This window comes from Dama dama, chromosome 29 (assembly GCF_033118175.1).
Source record: "Dama dama isolate Ldn47 chromosome 29, ASM3311817v1, whole genome shotgun sequence".
Lineage (NCBI taxonomy): Eukaryota > Metazoa > Chordata > Mammalia > Artiodactyla > Cervidae > Dama > Dama dama.
The window spans coordinates 15,319,710-15,326,045 of NC_083709.1; positions in this window are offsets into that span (position 1 = coordinate 15,319,710).

Consider the following 6,336-nt stretch of genomic DNA (forward strand, 5'->3'; position numbering starts at 1 on the left):
TGAATAAGTCTGTGCTAAAAAGCCAATGACTAATGGCTACTAAGCATATGAAAATGTGTTTTACTTTATTAATCATCAGGAAAATGCAAATTAAACCTACAGTAAAATATTACCTCACAACTACTGGGGTGCCTATAATCGAAAAGGCAGGAAATAGCAAGTGTGGGTGAAGATATGGAAAAATTGGAACACTCACGCATCAATGTACTGATGGATACAGTCACTGTGGAAAACCATTAAGCAGTTTCTCAAGATTTGAATATATATTTACCTGGCAATTCTATTTCTAGGATCTACCCAAGAGGAAAGAAAACCTATATCCACAGAAATAACGTGTATATGAGTGTTTATAACAGCTTTTCTTATAATAGCCAAAAACTAGAAACAATCCCAATGTCCACAAACTGATGAACGAATAAACAAAAATGTGGTATATCTATATACCGGAATACTTCATCAATAAAAAGGAATCAAGGGGGAAACGGACAAACACTAATTTAAGCTATAACATGGATGAACCCTTAAAAACTTTATACTAAGGCAAGCAAGACAAAAGACAACATATTGTATGATTCTGTCTATGTGAAATTTCTAGAAAAGGCGCAGAAAGCAGAAGAGTGGTTGCCCTAAGGCTGAACGTAGAAACCAATTTGACAGTACAGAGGCACAAAGCTTTTTTCAGAAGATGGAAATGTTCTGAAACTGAATTATGGTGATAGTTTCACAACTGTATAAATTAACTAAAAATCTTTGAAGTGTACATGTGAGTGGGTAAATTTGTGATATGTAAAATATGCCTCAGTAAAGCTTTTTTTCCTCAAAGACCAATGATTTATTTTTCCACTTGCAGAGTACTGAATCCAGAATAGTCAAGAGCAATTTAACATTTAACAATGAGAACTGCAAAATACAGTGTGAAAACAGAGGGATCATTTGAGAGGAAATGACTACTATTCTATTTTAGAAAAAAGTAGTGAAGAGAGTCAGCAGTTATTGAATTGGGTAATAGCATTGTTCATTTGGCTCATATTTAACCGAATATATATTGCTTTCATACAGTAGGAAACGAACTCTTGTAACTTAAAAAAAATTTTTTTGTCTACTTTTTTGTAGATGTTTCCAGTGACAGTCAATTTGTGATATATTAATAGTATGCAGATCTTTTATCTAGCCAATGACAATTTAAAGTTTGGTAATGGTAAAAATTGTAAATTCTGGTGTAAATGCTCATAGGAGTGACATACAACTTTGCCCTCTAAATAATTTACTGTGCTTAGTAATTTGATGGTATTTAAAAATATGTTTGCAAACAATATGAAATTTTTCAGATACACTTTTAAAAAATCCATCTAAATTCAAAGCCTAGAATTCTAGTTAGATTAAAAAAATTACCCATAGTTGAAGATTGGACTAATTAATAAAGAAGAAAGAGTTATTCTTTGCCTAGTAGGACAAGCTGAAATGAAAGTTAAACTGATCTTACTTTGTGGAGAACTTTGTCATTCTAGGAATTTCTATAACCAGTTCTCTGGACAATGATCCCTCCTTTGTACAGACATAGCTGTATTTTGTCTGTTCAGTAACCCGTGTGTGGAGGGGTATCTTTTTTTTGGAGGGGGGTGGTTCGGGGAGTGGCAGGGTGAGGAGAACTGGTCTCAAGGATCTTGGGAATGGAGAAAATGTAACCTAGAACCTGAGTGTGCTCTCCCTGCTGAGTAGGAAATCAAAAGCAAGTCTATGCTTAAAAATCAAAAACAAATCAGTGGGATAATTGCATACAAATGTAAAATAATCTTAACATGGATAAGATTTAACCCAAAGAATCTGTATTTCTCAATCCTTTCTCCTGCACAAAATCCCTGTAGCATTCCCCTCTCAGAGTCTGGATTCGTGTTAGCTTCTATGCTTGTCTGCCAGTGCCGATGCTGCTGCCCAGCCTGCATACCCCTTCCATCCCTACAACAGCTTCAGGGAAACCGTAAAGCTCCCTGCCTCTGAATGCCTGTATTATGTCTAAAGCAGGTGAGAAAAAAAACACTGAAAACATACATGCTGATTTATGATACAAGAGCAGAGGAGAAGACAAGCAGAGGTAGAGAGGTGACTGTGACAAGTAGTAAGTAATGATAAGGGCAGACCATGGGGCAGGTTGCACATAGTGACAGATGTGTGCTGGGGGGTGTTAGACTTACAACATTCGTGACTAATGTCATATGTATTTAACAAGAGAATGTGATACGCGATGCCATTTTATTTAACAAACATTGTGTCTGCTTTGTGCCAGCCACTGTTCTAAGTGCTCTAAAAATACTTAATCCTAATAATGCCAATGAGATAGAAACACTTACTGTTATCTTCACTTTACAGAGGAAGTCACTGAGGTAAAGAGAGTAAGTTAGTTGCCCTAGGTCACAGTATCATTTCATATTCAGTCAGGAAAAGAAAAGCCACTTTGGACATTTCAGAAGGAATGTTATTCCCTTTGTTTTGAGGGCATCCTGACAGAAGGACTGAAGGACCAAAAGGGAGAGAGTTGCCATCCAGAGGGTGCTGCAAGAAGACCTAGCATCCCTGCCCTGGGGAAACAGAAAGCTGTGTTATCCAAAACCCACAAATGTGTGCTCCTGAGATTTTTGGAAGTGAACTGTTGGATTATTAGGATGATCTCTGCTAGTTGCTTTACAGGAAGCCAGCAGCCTTAGGCCCCGCCGTTTGTGGAGCCAGCACAGAGGAGCACAGCGCTGCTGAGGCTACTGGAGCCCCAAGAAAGGAAGAGCGCCTTCCGCCCTCCTCCTGACTACTGAGCTCCCGTCAGCAGAACCCAACTGGAGATGTCCTGGCAAGTGAGTCTGGGGCATGTTGTTTAGGGTTCCAGAACCCTTGCAATCCAGAGGAGATGCTAGAGAAGGAATCTGAGAGACTACAGACAAATAACCTACAGTCAAACAACTGGCAAGTGGCTGAGCTTGAGTCTCAAGCAGTCTGGTTTCTGAGCCCATGCTCAATCAGCTACTGTGCTGTGCTATGGCACCGTGGTACACTGTAATAAGAGTGTTTCACACATTTGAAATGAATGCCTGATCATTAATGTCTTTTGGCAGCAAAGAAATCATAGGATTTGTGTGCATTAAATATTCTGCAAATATTTAGCAAGTTCCTACTTTGTCCTAGGTTCTGCTGGAAATACATTGAGAGGGAGGAGGAAAAAGAAAAGAGGGAAAAGAGCTCCCATCTCCCTATTTCAGATTGAACAAAATTCCCTGGGAAGGATTCCAGCTGGCTTGGCTTGAATCATGTGCTCACCCACTGGACCAAGTACTTTAGCTCCTGGGCGGATTTTAGGGAAATAGCCTTGTGGAAATGCCTTCTATAATCCCGAGACAAGGATTTGAGTGCAGGTAGTTTATCTGGAGGATTCAGGAAACACCAGTCAGAGGTGGGGAAGTCAGACAAAGAAGGGAAGGCAGTAAATAAAGGGTGCCTTATCAAGCCGGCTGGCTACCACTGGTACTGCCTGGAGTAATCCTATGGGAAAACTAGGAATTAGTATGAAACCCAGGCCTCAAAGTTACCCACCTGAGGGGCAGGAGAGTTAGGATATCTGTTACAACAGATCCTGTCAGTCATTAGGTGAGACCTGCTGAGAGGAGGGCCAGGCCCTTCTTCCAAAATGCCCTGACAGTGCTGTCTTCATTCTCAGAAGACAGCCCTAGGGCAAAGATGCTAATCCTGGGAGCAGGAAAGGAGCCTGAGATCATTGAAATGGGAAAGGCCAGACTATCATCAATAGGTGTGACTTACAAACCTGATTATACATTCTTTTGTGGCCAAATTTCAAAAACTTCCTGCAAAGTTAGGGAAGTGGTCCATAGGAGACCACCCTCACTTCAGACACCAGCTTCAGAGTTCAGGGTTCCCAAGACCCCTGTTAGGGTTGATGATATATTTGAAGGATGAAGAAAACTTACTGAAAACGGTTATACTCACAGTTATGGTTTATTACAGCAAAAGGAAACAGATTAAAATCAGCCAAGAGAATTGGTGCACACACAGAGGTCAGAAATCCAAATGTGCAGCTTCTAGTTGTCCTGTCCCAGTGGAGTCATGGACAGCATTACTTTCCCAGAAACAATGTACAATGACACACACAGAATACTGCCATCTAGGGGAGCTTATCTGCGTCTTGGTTTCCAGAGTTTTTACTGGGGCTCAGATATGTGGACATGGTTGATAGCCCTCATGGCTGATTTTTAGTCTCCAGCCCCTCTGGAGGTAGAAAGGATACCATGTGGCCCAGGCCCCAGGTAAACAAAGCTACTCTTCTTAGAAATTACTCCCAGGACATGAGGGCAGAGACCCAACCAGTAAGGTTAATTCTTTACTACACATCCCCAAGATGTCAAAACACTCAATTCTCTGATTATATTCTCATAAAATGTAGACATTAATAACCTATTGTCTGGCTCCCAGCTACCTGAGTCTTATGCTTATTTCTTTGTCATTTTACTTCACAGCTATGATTGTTTTGTTAAGCTTTTCAGATTCATGTTGAAATTATAAATTTCATTTGTTTCATCTTCTGTAAGAAAATTGTGCCACTCTCACAGTTTTCTTACTGTAACTTTCAGTAACTGTTATGCATATGACTTTCAAAATCCTTATATTTTAATTTTCCTAGACTATCATCAGGAAGTAGAAAAAAGGGCCACGATAGCTCTACAGAACTAATCTCTCATGGGCTTTCTCCTCCTTTGCTATAGCAAATGACTTCCCTAGAATATGGCAGCTTTATGAAGTTACATTTCCTCTGCCTCTCACTACCTAACCTGGCTCTGAAGAGCTTCTGCACATAGTTCTCAACTTCCTGATTTATTCACAGGCTTCAGGGACCAAGGCTTTGCTTTCCAAAATAATATTACTGCTTTTAGAAAGCTATTTTACTGGTATTTTCTAAGATCTGCTATCTCTGGTTAGTTCCTTTCTGTCCAGTCTCACCCTTTTGAATGTTTGAACTCTGTTCAAGCTCAGTCCTTTCCCCAAATGCCCTCTTGAGCTCCTGCACACACGTACTCTTTCTGGTCTCAGTTGCCTGCTACAGTATTCACATGTAATTTGGAGTGTTGGGGTTTTGCTAGTCAGCTGTTTGCTGAAAATTGTTTCTGTGAATTTATTTTCATTTCCATGTTGCTATGGATAGATTTCAGGAAATGAAAAAAAGTTTCAGAACTAAACAGACTCCATGTTCTTATACAATGATTATATAATTAATTTTTCTCCCATGTTCTTAAAAGAAACGAAGAAAGTCTCTGAAAGTACTATAATTATTGGCTTTAGATAATGAACAAGAATGTTCTAGTTATCACCAGCCTAATTAGAGCCAGTTATATAGATGTTTGGGCTTCCCAGGTGACACTAGTGGTAAAAAAACCCACCTGCCAATGCAGGAGACATAAGAGGTGCAGGTTCAATCCCTGTGTTGGGAAGATCCCCTCGAGGAAGGCACAGCAACCCACTCCAATATTCTTGCCTGCAGAATCCCATGGACAGAGGAGTCTGGCAGGCTGCAGTCTGTAGGGTCACACAGAGTCGGACACAACTGAAGTGACTTAGCATGCATGCACTTATGGATGTTCACACCTACTATGACACTAAGCCTATTGTCTAGAATATAATATGACAAAGTAGTTTAATGGAAAATCATATGAGGTCTACAGTGTAGATAAAATTTTTAAGTGAAACAGCCTCAGAGAGAAACTGCATTTTATTTTGATATGCTAAAAAGAGAATTGTTTGTAAAATGTTTCTCCGGGACCCAGATGATTAGAACATAGTGCAGGAATGTTGCGAGGGTTTTACTGGATCTTATCATAATCCAGTTGGATTATGGATGAAGAGATGTCCTGAGAATTCTGGTTTATCTTGGGGATTTAAAGCTATATTCAACTTATTTTTGAAGATTAATACTATTCCATCTTGGTAGTCAGCCACAAATAGTTTTGTATTTGTAGAGCAACCTCCTACATTACCTGGGAATTATCTCTGCTTTTTGTACACCTCACATTCTGGTGAGAAGAAAATCATGAAAGCAGCAGAGATAGGCTGACCAAGATGTTAAACTCTGAACAGTATTAGATTGCAGATGTTGTTTTTAACATAAGAACGGTACTAGTTATAACCAGGCAACTTAAGAGGTGAGAAAAAAAGCTGAGCATTTGTCAGTCATTTGGGTCTAGGCTTGGAGTCCAATACACATTAAAGATGGTAACCATAGTGAAACATCTCCCAGGCTGTGACTGGACCTCAAGAAGCATAGCCCAAAAGTGGAGGTGTGGGCTA